Raw genomic sequence first — 14313 nt, 5'->3', positions numbered from 1 at the left:
AAACAGTAAATTTAGTATCACAATAGAAGAATTGCTGGCAGATGTTCCACCAGATGTTTTTAGAATCTGATGACCTTTGTCACAGAGTTCTTGAAAGATGTTAATATCATCAAATAATAAACAAAACATCACTGTTTTAAGATTTTTAAGGGTTTGAATGGTTTACAAATGATTGCATTCTGTTTTTATTTGCAGAGTCCCAGTGTTTTTGGAAGCGTAGTTGTACTTCATACTTTCTATGGATGCCTCTTTAAATCACACTGTGGATCAGATTGGACCTTCTGGCTACAACTAACCCATAGACTTATCTTTGAGTTAAACCTGTCTTGTAAGGCTAACACACTTGTGTAGATGCCAGCAGCCTACAATTACTCACAAACCCTCTGCCAAACTCTGGCCAGGTTGTCATTACTTAGTTTGCCACCCTTTTGAAGTGTGTCAGTGCTTAGATGCTGGTCCCCTTTGACCTTGTAAGGGCTCGTCAGCTGTGTGTCTGTGTGCAGACTTCCCTGTTTCCATTCTGCTGGCTGATCTTTAAAGTTGCTCACTGGTCTGGTTACAGCCAGGGGGTGAGGCATGGCATTGAGTAGTTTCAAATGGAACCAAACTAAGCCTATATGCAAACAAAACCCAGGGAATTAGGGGAACTAAGCTGGCCTGTTCACAGTAACTCCTCGGCCAACGCTGAACCACAGAAGAGAGGAGAGGGAAGACAGGGGCAGAGCGCGGCTCGCTAAGTTCTCATGAATGGTCTGTTCTTTTAATTGTGTTGAACAAAACAAGAGGGGCTAAGTAATGGGGTTTTAAAGCGAAGCACATTTGGATAGATTGTGTAACGCCCTGTGTGGGTGTGAGGCAGGGAGAGGAGAGAGGGAGAGAGACACCGAGGGCGAGTGGGCGGTATTGTGTGGCAAGAACAAAAGGCAGAAGTTGGCAAACGGAGGCACCCATCGAAAAGCCTGGAACCAAACTGGCCAGCTAATTACTGACATGCATTGTTGACGAGGAGGAAACACAACAAAACGGGGATAAAGATTAATTTTGTACCTCATCCTTCTCACTGTCAGACACACAGAGACAAATCCTGTAAATTGAAAAAGAAAAAAAAAACCCGAGGCAGGCAGATAGAGGCAGGAGGGATCAGAGGGATAAAGATATGGGAGCGTAACAGTACAAAGCAGTACGAGTAAGACTTCCTTTATTCTCCTCTCAAGCACAAGCTATAGGCTTGTCTTTACATTTCTCAGCTGTTTCTCCTCAGACTCTCCCGAAGAAAAGTAAAGAATTTGGAGAACGAACTGTTCGTGAAACTCAAAGACAGAATAAACAGGCCATGAGAGCGTTTAAAGTTCCTGACAGTAGTAATATTTTTAGATCTGTTAAAAAAGAAATAAGAGACTGAAAGGTTGCAAAGGTGGTCAGATTGTATAGAGGCCAGGGTGATGGTACACAGAGGGTTTTAATGCAGCAGTATCTTGAGGAGCAAAAGGAAAAGAAAGGGGAAGAGAAAGAAAAAGATAGGAATGGCTGTTCGGATTATTAATATTGGTGTTTTTTTGAGGTGAGTGCTAACATTTCCTGACATGTTTGTTCTGCGTCTGGCTCGTTCAGACTTTGGTCTGCCATTTCTCCCGTTCTTTGCTCCCTTTTCTTTTTTTTGCTTTATTTCTGTGTTCCATTTTGACAAGTGTTTCGAAAAAATCGCTTGTCATCCCCGACGCTATGCCAGGCTGGTTTTCTTTTTCCCCCTCTCTCTCTTTTTTTTTATTACCGTGGAGGTTTCACGAACGTACGCCGGCGATTTGGAGATGAAAGGGATGGAATCATCCCGATTCCTGCCCTGCCACTGAGCTGCTCAAACTCCCTGACAAAGCTGTCAGACTCCATTTTGGATCCAACTGCCAGAGTAAACTTGCTCTGCCATTCACAATCAACAAGAGGCAGTGCAAAGTCTCGCTCCAGCCCGTGTCAGAACCCTCCAACTGCTCCCCTTTTCAGATGTGTTAAAGTGCATTTTCTCTCTTTACATTATGTTTCGCTGCTTATATTCTTGATCTTTTCTTCTGTTTTCTGCCTTTGTGGTCCAGTTTGTACATTTACTTTGGTGATAAGACTGCCTGGTGTATTTAGAGATGTTTATAGGCAACGCTTATTCTTATGGTTAAAAAAATTCAGGTAGTTAGTCTGATTTTATTGCATTTTCCTGGTTTGCACATTGCGTGTTTATAACATTTGTGGTAATAGTGAAGATTGTTCTGATAGGCTGCTGCCGTACGGGAAGATGATTAAGTTATGGCAAGGTAATTCCACTCAACAGGGAATTCCTTAGTCTCCTAGTTTTTTGGCATCATATCAAGGAATCATGTACAAATTGCGTAGTTATGAGGTAGTGTAGAGGTTTACCTTAGAGCACCCGTGTTTGGATCCAACTTCTTAACCAAAAAGTGATTGAAATGGGTCTTTTTAACACATTGTGGTATGTCACATAGAGAGGGCAAGGGACGGCACACATGAACATAAGAGAGACAGAAAGAGGGAGGATGCTTGGCTTCTTTCCAGCAGTGGTGCTCCTGGTGTGAGTGAGGAAGGGTCTCCGTGCTCTGGCTGAGCTTTCATGTAGAGATGCCTATGAGAGAATGAAAGCAAGAGATGCGCAGAGGTGAGAGTGTGCAACGAGGTGTTTACGAGGGAACGTTTTAGCTTTGACCCAGCTTTATCGCCGGTCTTTGAAATGGAGCTGCAGCTGTTATTATTCGATTAATCAATTAGTTGAACACAAATTGCCAAATCTTTTGATATTTGTTGTTTTTGATCAAACCTATTCAGGTCAGTGTCTCTGGGTTAGTACATTCTATTTTATCCTGCATATTACATAGACAAAATGAAAATATTTGATAAATAACTGGCTAATAGCTTATAGAAAGTCTTATTGTGTTTCTCATAGAACTGCAGTTAGATCTATTAAATTGTACCTGAGATAATGAAGGCTCTAGTCTACAAAGTTGAGGGCTTCTCTCCTAGGAGCGTCAGGTTTGAGTGTGTTTTCATGACAGTTGATGTTTGTGCACCAAGACCACGGTCGCTCTCATCCCTTTGAAATAAAATAATAATTTTAATAACTTGATTGTTTCCTCTGTTAACCACTGAAACTGACAGCACACCGTTACAAAGAGCAAATTCTTCCACCTGCGTCGTTTATTCTGCTCTGCTCAGCCCAGCCTGAACCGTCAGCTTGGCCGGTCGCAGCGTGGCCCAGCTCGGCTTGGAATGAAGCGGCACGTCCATAATCTCTGTGCCGGCATGTTAATTTTCGAGTCAAAGGGGCAGCTCCCTTTTCATCACGGCAGAAGCTGTGGAATATTCAGTGCGCTGCAGATGTTCATGAATAATGTCTGTGGCCAAACCCCTGGCTGAGGCTGGGGGAGGAGGGATAGTGGGATGAGGGAGAGGGGAAGGGAAGGGGGTAAGTCGGGGGTTGGAGGAAGGGAGGGAGGCCAGATGAATTACACGTAGGGGGGATCTGACAGGCGGCGTGAAGCTTTGTGATCATTCCAAAGTTCTAATAATCTCTCTCACCTTCTCCATCTCCCCAGTAATGAAAGAGAATAGGTGATTGCACCCCGGGCTATGTTCCCCGCGTAATGACTCCTCCAAAGGCACAGAGCCGCCAAGGAAAAATGAACTTTGAATGAGTGGCGAATTGGCTCTGACAGAGTGATAGACCGTGACACAGATTCTGTAGCAAAACAGACGTAGTGCTAATTGATTATCAATATTTTAAGCAAAGTGATGAAAATAAGCATTAAGAGATGAGAAAGAGGAAAGAGAGTGCAGAACAGTGCCTTAAAGGGGGGGGCTGTCATTTGTCCAGTCTACCTCCTTCTTTCTCTCCCTCTCTCTTGCGTCTGCTGCTCCCGCAGCCAAGCTGTCTCCCTCATTACCCCACTCTACTTTTTTTTAAAATGCATTCCTCCTTTTGGTTTTCCTTAATCATGACTTATGAGCTGATATTTCAGTGTTAATTGTCGAATATGTTCCTGGACTCAGTGCAATGCTGCACTTTATTTCTTCGCTCTCACCTTCAGTTTTGTCTCTGATGATTTGCTGCTATCAGTCATCTTGTGTCTCAAAGTGCATAATTTAGGATTGTAATCACTTATTAATTTTTTTTTCCTGTAAGAAAGAAAAGAAATCGCTGTAGCCAGCTACACTGAGGGCACTGTCTGTCAGACTGTGGCTCGACAGAATTTGTGACATGAAATTAAATAATCTTTCTGAGGAGAACCACGTGCACACGAACACACACACACTCGTCATTCATGAAGTCCAGACCAAAGAGTGGACTGGGAGTACCCGAGACCACCAAGTTTGTATGTCTTTTCTGTAGTGTGTGTTTGTTCCTGTAATGTGGTCAGTTGTGCTGGGTCCTATTGATGCTGGCAGGGTCCCGCCTCTCCTGCCTTTTTTCTAAGTGGCCGCCCTTTTGAACCTCCTTGTGTCAGCGCTGCGATTAGCGGCTTGAGTTTACCTTTCATGTGCGGGGGTCCTCATAGATTTAGTCCCATCTACCCCCTTTGTAACCGCCTGCACACACATGAGACACACACTCAGTGGTGTGCCATTACAATGGCATCCAACAGGCTTTCAGCATGGGAACCAGAGCCTATTCTCTGCCATTCAACAGCATGCTGAAGTGCATTCACACAGGAATAAATGAGCAGATATAAACACACAGACACACACATACACACACTAGGCAAGAATATTTTGGCCCTGACATTGTAGAGCACACAAATTCATAATCACACTCAATGCTTTTGCAAATGAATTGTTTCTGTTTCTTGTGCAGCTGTTCTGGACTTACGGCATCCTTGTTTAATTTGGGAAAAATGAAATTTTGCAATCAACAGACTCAACAATAATTGCACTACTGTTGTAATAATTTCTATTCTGGTCTTTAGAGGCAAACTACAAGACAGGATTAAATGTGTATAATTTACATGCATTCTTGCTGACAAGGGCTCCAAATTTATTTGTAGAGACAGACACTTACTCAGATTTGAACACATGCATTTGAATTGTGCTTATATATATTTTTGGATTAAGCGGGCTCTGAGATCATTAGTTTATGTAGTGACTTCCCATCTGTAGAGTCTGTTATGAAGCGTCCGGAGATACTGCCGCTACTGGCATACAGCAACTCAAGAAAACCACATGTCAGAGGGACGGTTGCCAATTGGGCACAAGAAAAAGTGTGACTGTGAGCCGCTCGTATGTGCAAAAAGGTAAAGCATAAACCTGTGCAGACACACATGGTGGGACTGCTGGACCACCTCAGTGGAGAGATAAAAATCATTAGCTGTGCTCCTTTAATTTTTGAATGTGCGTTCTAAGACCGGGATCACCTGAGTGTGAAGCAACAGAGTGGAGTAACAGCTGGCAGAGGGATCCACATTTGGTTGTAGTGTTTATTGTAACAAAGAGCATATGAAACATGCATAAATGACATTAGGTTCTATTTTTCTACTTTTTTATAACTTTTAGGTTAGGTCTTGGGTCTTTTAGGTTTCCTTTTTGATCAAAAATGTAAGAATACTAATTATTTCCTGCTTTTTCTTTACAAAATAACTGAACTTTTTTTAAATTGAGAACATGAGAAATAATCAATGACATCCAGGATCATCGGTTTATTGCAAACTTAGCAGCAACCGGCTCTGCTTTGTGCGTTTTCCCCTAAAAATTGGTCGTTTCCAACAAATGAGAAAAACAAGTGAAAGGTACTTGCTGACACAACTAAGTTGCTGCCAGTGTGAGCTCAGGGGTGCACAGTATTTAGTGATGGAAACTTATGTCACTACCTTTCCATTTCCTAAAAAGGCATTACTATGGCCAGTTTTAAAAAAAATTAAATTGTGATGTTGATATAACATCTCAAGATGATATGAATCAAGTGCACAAATACATTGAAAGGTTAAAAAATAGAAAAGGGGCAGGAGAGTAGAAAAGGTTAGGGAGAGATCGCAGAGGAGAAGAAAGCACATGAAGAAGAAGAAAGGAAAAACTAGATATCTGTAAAGGGGGGACGATGGCATTTGTAGAAGTGGCAGGGTTGAAGTTGAGGGTGAGATGTCATTCAGAGGCCCCGGGATGCTTAATATTTCACCGTGTGATCCCTGCATTATGGATTGGTCTGATTGCCCTCTCAAGACCTCTGTTATGCACTTACCCACATGCACTTAGTGCGAAGTTCTTAATTACAAAACTTTTGTATTTGTCTCAAAGACATTCCCGCCCTCTTATGAAACCACAAAATCTGTCATTTTAAATATTAGAGGCACACATATAAATGGGATATTTTAGTATGCACTGGAAGCACTTAAAGTATTTGCAATGTATATATGAGATTTCCATACCGAGGTTTCAAGGTTGAACTTTGTTTGACCTTGTAACTATCATATAGAGGCTTTGTTGTTAGCCCCCCCCCCCCCCCCAAGGCCTGTATGTGTATATGAGTATATGAGGCACTTCTGTGTGTGTCTCATGTCTAGCCGTGTGTTTTCCTTAAGGTGTGTTTATGTGTGCATGTGTGTGAACAGCCTGTGGCAGTGTATGGTCCTTAGAGTAACGTCACTCTCTGATCTCTCTGATCTCTCTGACCGCTGCAGGCCTCTGTTCATCCCAAGGTTTTCCGCAATTCTCCTTTCTGGTCCAGGGTCCAGGGCCTGTTATCCCGCGAATCCTGATATACATTTTCACCCTTGAGTCTAAAGGGCAAGGTGGGGTGACTGGTCCAAGCCACCCACATGCATCAGGAAGACCCCACTGCTTACCTTGTTATTTCCTCGCCTGGCCTTAATGAAGCCGGTGCTCATCGGCAGACCTCCTGTGAAAGATTTTGCCCAAAGGAAATAAGACCTGGACCCCAATAGGGCAAACATGGTGTTTGTATTGATCAACCTTATTATTAAGCCTCACTTATAAATTATTTTAAATGTGCAATTAATTTGGTAAATCTACTAGTTCTTATATAGTGCTTTCCCTTTCTGCTTGAGCACTCAAAGGACTTTAAACAACACATTTCATTCACCTGTTCTCACACATTCATTCAAGTCCTTTTTCATGAATGCAGTGACACTGTCATTTAAAACTGTTATTTAATTAAAAAGGCAACATATGAGATGTTGAAACTTAGTTTTTTTTTTTTTCAATACCTCTCAAAAAAGTTTGGCCTCATGGGGCAAAAGACCAGTTTTGCTCCAGTAAAATATTGACCACAGGTAAGTGACATAACTGGGTATAAAACGGCCATCAGCGAAGTAAAATTGGAGAGGGATTCAATATTCTGTGAAAGACCGTGTCGGCGAACAGTTGAACTATTTAAGAATAAAGTTTCTTAACTCATTCACTGCCAGCCATTGGCAGTGAATGAGTTAAACCCATTGACTCATGCACTGCAATTGACGGCTATAGACGTCAATGGCAGTGAATGAGTTAATATAAAAATTTTAAGAATTTGAAGGTTGCATCATCTATACTACATAATATCAAAGAACCTTTCAGAGAATCTGGAGATACTGTTGTGTGTTAGGCTAACGGTTGTGATCTTCAGGCTGTCAGGCAGCACTGCATTAAAAACAGACAGGATTCTGTAGTGGAAATTACTGCACGTACTCAGAAAAACTTCTGAAAAACACCATAATTCAACACAGCTTCCCACTGCATTCTCAAATGCAAATTAAACTCTATTATGCACAGAAACAAATAGCTGGATGCACATTGCATCTTGGAGGCTAAAGCAGAAAGCAAAAATCCCACAGTTAAAACCAACACATCAGTGATAATAAGGGGGTGCAGTAGTCCACACTTTGTGTAGCTTGCACATTTGTGAAGGCATCATTAATGCTAAACAATATATTCAAGATCTGAAGCTACACATGGCTCCATAACAGCAACTGTCATCTGTTATTTGCTGCTCAGGAAGACGATGCTCTGACACTGAGCTGTGATAAAGTCCACATAACATAGATAAATAGCAGTGTTATTACATTTATTTTAATCCTGTGGTTTCTGGATCTGTTGGAGTTAAAGCCCCACTGATGTATACTGATCTGTCAGCATAGGCAAATTTTAATTTATTAGTCAATAAATGAAAAATTCAACCACATTATGAGTGTTGACATTGCAGAACTTTTGGGGTGACTTGAGGTTAGGGCTGGGCCATATCATACCGTTCACGGTAATACCGGTATAATGTTGGGCAATGATAAGAAAATGAAATATCGCGATAGAATATGGGTAAAACACGCATGCGCAGTGCCTTTGTTTTCATATGCACATGGAGGAAAAGGCGTGCTGGCGACGTAGAATGAGAAGAGTGAAAGCGGATCACTGAATGAAACGGATGAACCAGAACTGGTTTGTAAAAATGCTGCAACTTTAGTGGTGTGGAACTGGTTTAGCTTTCGTCCATCAGATACACAACAAAGCATTATTTTTGGTAGAGCATGCTAGCAGGCCGTCGTTATTACCGTGTTTTTTGGAAAATACGACGCATTTAAAATCAATCCTTTGATTTTTCTTAAAATCGACAGTGCCCCTTATAATCCCGTGTGCCTTATGTATGAATTCTGGTTGTGTTTACTGACCTCGAAACGATTTTATGTCGTACGCAGCGCTCGAAAATCTGTCAGACGTTTTAGTACGACTTTGCTAAGCTACGAAGCCGCACCGCTTGATGGATTGTCGGAGCATTACGGCTATCGTAGGCAGGAGCCTCGCGGAGTGATACGTACTGTGCTTCAACATAATATTACCATATTGTGTGTGTATAACCTTTTTCTAAGTTTTGTGGATATTATACAGGGTTATGCTGAGGATATGTCGGCCAATTTCCACTGGAAATGCATTTTGGTTTAACTGACAACAAGGAATTTGCATTTGTACTGTTAAATTTTTATATAACTTTAATGCACATAAAAACAGCTGCTTGTTTAAGTGAAAATACATTGATGGTTTTTTTTCCACTAATAAAGTTGTGGAGTTGTAAAGCATTTTGTCTAGTGTCAATTATATCGTCAGTTATATCGTTATCGCAAATTTTCAAATGTATATCGTGATAAATATTTTTGGTCATATCGCCCTGCTCTACTTGAGGTATTGTTTTTAACACACATACACGTACTCTCATCTTGTTTTGACTAGAAAATGGTTCAAAACCAGTAAGTACCAACATCATTATGTCATTTCTGGCATTTTTACATTAGAAATTACTCCATGTAATTCATTTGTGATGAAAATCGTTGTTTTTAATCATTTCAGCTTTGAAATAAATCGTTCCTATGTGATGTGGACAAAGGGTTGCAGTGTGAAAGATCAAAGTTTTGGCCTGGGTACGCTCTATCTTGGGAAATAGGCTGTGAAAAGGAAGATGTTGGACTTTTTGTTTTGAGATTTACTGCATATATCAGTTCCCTCGAGCTTTTGTTCTCAGTATGCAAAGATATAAATTCGATCCAGAGTTTTTCCTTTAGCTAAAACTCCTCTTAATTCCTTTCCTCTGAGTTTGACAGATGCAATCTCAGCGTGATCACTGAAATGAAAATACAAACATGGAGCCCAGGTGTCTGGAGTTAAGAGGCTGTTTTTAAAAAATGAAAGAACAAATGTTGAGAAGAGGAGGAGGAGGAGAGTTTTGGGTGTTGAGTCTGACACTGAAAAGTAGGGAAAGTCAAAATTCTTCACATACTGAGATGAAGGATCCAAATAGTCCTTATGACTTCATAGTGTAGAGATCAGCATGTCAATCTGTCACAACAACATGGCAGCATTACAGAACCGGCATCTTATATCTGGCTCTGTCATTTAGACAATAATTCTTCACTGAAGCATCCATTACACCACAGGAACAGAAGACCTAATTGATGCATCCCCCCCAGCATCACGATATAGCAGCAAAATAAAAAAAAGCTTTTCAGACGACTGCAGATGAATAATTCATTGATTTTTTTGTAAGATATCGTTGTCTAATTGTTTAGTTTGTAAATATTTCATGTGCGTCATTAATTCAGATTGACGAGAGAAGCTAAGAGAAGCTTGTGATAAGGATCATCGAAGTTCAGTGCCTACAGGATTTGTTCTCGAATGGCTTTTAGAGACATTTGATTGAGTCGCACTCATTCATAAACAGGAATTTTGTGAATTGATTACGATTTTGTTCACGTTATTGTGACCTGAAGGCCTTTTTCAAGGCCCAAATACCAAAAATTATCTGTTGCCATAATAAAGCCTCCCCCTTGTATAATTTCACGCGTTCTGGTGTTAAATATTTAAATGACTTTATGTAGTATCGTTTCATCTCATGTAGTATCAAATTACAGTTTACAGCTATGAGGTCTAAGTGAGCTGGTTTTGATAGACCCACAGGCACCTGCAGACATGCACATAAAATCCAGGCCTGGATAAAGCATTCTGCCTGTGTTGACTGCGGACTGTGCCACCTAGTGGTCGCTCGGGATATTGCGTCTTCCCATGATCACTCTCACCTCCAAACCTGCAGTGCATAATCACATTACTCCCTCAGATAGATGTCTCGTAGATAGCCAAAGTCTGTTTTTTTCCTTCGTCCTCATGTGTCATGTGTTACCGGCTTTTTCTTAGTATTTCCTGAATTCATATTTTTTTAACAGTTAGAGAAAAGTTCCAAAGTTCTCTCTCTTGCATCTCTCTTGAAATGTCAGCCCAGTGAGGCTTTGGTATTAAACTGAAATATTGTCTCTTTTTTGTGGTGTTTGAATTACTCCTCCAAAGCCTCCAGAATATTTCTTCATCATCAAATGGTGATCTGACTTTGTAACAAGCTACATTAACTACACAGCTATTTGGGTTTTCCAAGCTGTTACAGATTTAATGATAAAATGGTCCTAATGCTTTTTATTTTTAAATGTGACAGTATAATGTTCTCCACTGATTAGCATGTCGGTCTGTCCGTCTGTCTTGTCTTTGTGCCTGCCCGGCCTGTTATGCATCTGCCGGTATGCCACATGTCTGTTTGCCATCCCCATTGTTTTCTTAAGTTTCTTATTCTCGCCTTTCTGCCTGTCAGTGCAGTTATCCGTCAGTGTGTCAACGTGTCTGTCTGCCTGTCCTCCAGCCTGTCTGTGTATTATTTATTTATTTATTGTCTTAGCTGTCTCTTCGGTGTGCTGTGTTGGTTGGAGGCCCAGCTGCCGAGCTTCACTGTAAAGTGCTGGGCTGATTGGAAGGGACGTTTTTCCAATGGCGCCGCGCTGCCTCTAATATTCTGTTTGTCGTTGGGTGTGAGGCTGATTTATCACGCCCCCTCTCCTGCTGACATTCAGATTCACTTTGATTGGCGGCTGGACAGAATGACACCCACCACTTCCAACACTGAAACACCACTACAGCGTTTGCACACACATTCTCTCTCTCACACACACAAACACAGACAGTCAAATGTGATGCTCTGCATACTCGCAGCCAGGTACACAGTGGATATGAATATGCCTATTCCACCAACACATTTCCACTTACACTTGAAGACATGCACTTGCATACATAAACTCACTCATAAACTTGCACAAATACCCAGTCTGAGCAGAGTTATGAACTCTGTCTTCTGCACGCTAGTTTGTAAGTGTTGTATTGAGTTTATCGAACAATGTGGGCAGACTGCTGCTCTTTTGTTGTTCCTTCACCCCACGAACTCTATAATATGCTAGCCTTTCTCACTTTTAATGCTCACTTACTGCATGCGGCCTAAGGCCCAAGCTAGCATACTCTTGCGTTGAATAACCACCACCTCCACCCTCTCCACTCCACATCCCTCCTTAATAACTCTATAACTCACCTCAGCCTTAGATTTAATTGCTTATCTGTGTGTAAACGTATTAACCCTCTGCTGTATCTGTTTTGCTGCCGTCCCGGGGGCCCGACAAGCCTCTCTGACTGCCGTGCCTTACATCCAATGAATAGTCCTTCTCTGAGCGGTAATAGGGAATCAGCATCGTAGCAGCAAGCATTGGCGGCGTGTAAGAGATAAATCAGATTGGGGGTCTTGCTTTGCCAGTTTATTGAATCTAAATTGCGTGCGCGCTTGGCCCCCGCCGGCCCTACACGGCCCATCCATCTCCCGGCTGATAATGGAGCAGGCCCGATTCCACCTGGTGGGAGCATTATTACATTTCCCCTCTAACGAGACCCAGCTAATCCTGCCAAGGGAGGAGAACAGAAGAGGGGAGAAAAGAAGAGAATAGTAAAGAGAGGAGTGAAGGAAAATGTTGGGGGAGGAAGAGAAGAAAGAGAAAAAGTAGGGAGGAGGAAAGAGATAGAAGAGGGTTTAAAAAAGAAAAAGAAAAAAAAGATCCATCCTGGCATCCTCCATCTACCTCCCACTCTCCTGCCTTCTCTCTTTCACACTTTCTTCCTTTCTGTTGCCGCGCATAAAACATCTTCCAGCGCCATCACAGCTACATAGCCCCTGGGCCCCTGAGCTGCAATTACACTCATAATCACAATGCGATTTCACTGACACTCTCCGCCCCTTCCCGCTGCCTTCCCTCCTCTTTCCCTCCACCCCTGCAGCCAAGACTGAACGAAGTCTAAATGAAGTGAAAGGCCTCTCCTTTCCCAACAGCCGGCCGTTTATTACCTGCTTTAATAAAAGTCCATCACAGAATTATCCGACAATGAACTGGAGCCGCTAAGTTGCCGAGAAAGATACTTCCAATAAGCAACGTCTACGCGCAGATGCGCCTATGTGCGTTGTTGCTGTTAATTCATTTTACATGCATTTTGCACCTGTAATGTTAACAGGCTTTTCATGCTAGTGCAGCAAAGTATGTTGCTTTAATGTATTTTTCTGTAGTTAATCTTTTTTTTTTAAAGCAGAGCTACTTATTGATGTAATTAAATCATATCCCTGGCTCAGCGCTCAGGCCTACTTTCATTGTTTTGAGGGGGCAGGAGCCCCGTGAGGCAGTGCACTGATGAGAGATGGATAAACAGTTTGATTTTCTGCTATCGCCCCCAGGCGCAGTGTACTGGAGAGATGAGCAAGAGAAGGAAGAGAAAGCATTAAAAACGAGGAGGGGTGGGATAGGGCAAAACAGAAGGAGAGAAGCGAGCAAGAGGATAAGAGAACCTGTTGGGGGAGGGATGAAGGGATGGAGGTGGAGGATAAACATGCAAAGAAAAAGAGGCGACAAATCACTCCTGTTGTTTTGTGTACACGTTTGTGTGCACAGAGGCGAAGCTTTGCCTCTTATTTTTGCTTGTTTGTCTGTTTCCCGTGCTGTTTTAGTTCCTCCTTTATCGCACATGGCCCCCGTATATCTGCCGATCTCCCTCTCCCTTTTTTCCCTCCTCTTTCTCCCCGTCTCCCTTCCACTCCATCACACCACCAATACCGCTCTGTCTCCTACCTGCCTCTCGGTAGCCCCGAGCAAAGAGTGAACTGAAGAACACAGAGGAGTTCACACACACATACAAAAACACACACACACAGGCAAGAAAACTTGTGAAGGATGGTGCAGATCGTCTTTTTTCCCCTCTCTGCTTTTTTCATTTGGCACATTCACACAGACACAAACTTACTAAATTATGACTGTGTTTGCTAAGAGAAATAGATTGGCTGCTGTTGATTTGGTTAGGCTTGCTCCCATGCGCATACACATACATGCACCCGCCATAGCTGAGGGAGGTAGTGGAGGGTTCAGTCATCCATGTAGAGTCATTGTTAGTAAAGATGCGGAACCTCCAGACTTAACCAGCCGTAACAGCAGTGTGACGGGTTCTTTGTCTACGCCAATTACTGAACAAAAACAGCAGCGCAGTCACAGAGAGACTGGCACAACCCATGGCCTCCTGCATCCAAACACACACAGACACGTACACGGGCCTATGTATTGTATTTTTATGTAACATATTTACTTGCAGTCTAACTAATACACAAAGTCAGGCACAAAATGAGAAGCGTGCGCTGAGCACACATGCATATGCAGACACCTCGAGCGGTACAATAAACCACATTTGGACACCCACAGCTGTGCCCTGACACAAACATGCTGTAAGCGCTCACAAACACTTACACCCACTCTTATATTGTATTAACTTCCCCAAAAACAGTGCAGCGCTCTCATTCTCTTCCTCCCCCTTCAGTTCTCGTCGGCTCACTCTCTTCTTCTGTTTCTCTGCCTCTTTTTTTCCCTTTTTTTTTCCTCAAAGTTTAAACTCATTAAGTGTAATGATATTGGAGACTCAATTTTACATAGCTCACTCATCAACCAAGTGAGATAG

The 14313-nt window shown here is 42.3% G+C and overlaps 1 protein-coding gene across 3 annotated transcripts in view; it reads left to right on the top strand.

Moving 5' to 3' along the window:
* rsrc1 (arginine/serine-rich coiled-coil 1) overlaps positions 1–14313 on the top strand; it is a 120542-nt gene that overhangs the window by 81069 nt on the left and 25160 nt on the right. The gene's annotated exons all lie outside the window — the stretch shown is intronic.

Source organism: Copadichromis virginalis, linkage group LG14, assembly GCF_057382275.1.
Source record: "Copadichromis virginalis isolate Kocher_CV1m ecotype Utaka linkage group LG14, C_Virginalis_male_GT1.1, whole genome shotgun sequence".
In the NCBI taxonomy this organism is placed as follows: domain Eukaryota; kingdom Metazoa; phylum Chordata; class Actinopteri; order Cichliformes; family Cichlidae; genus Copadichromis; species Copadichromis virginalis.
Note: the sequence above shows the minus strand (reverse complement) of the source record. Positions and strands in the feature narration are given on the sequence as shown.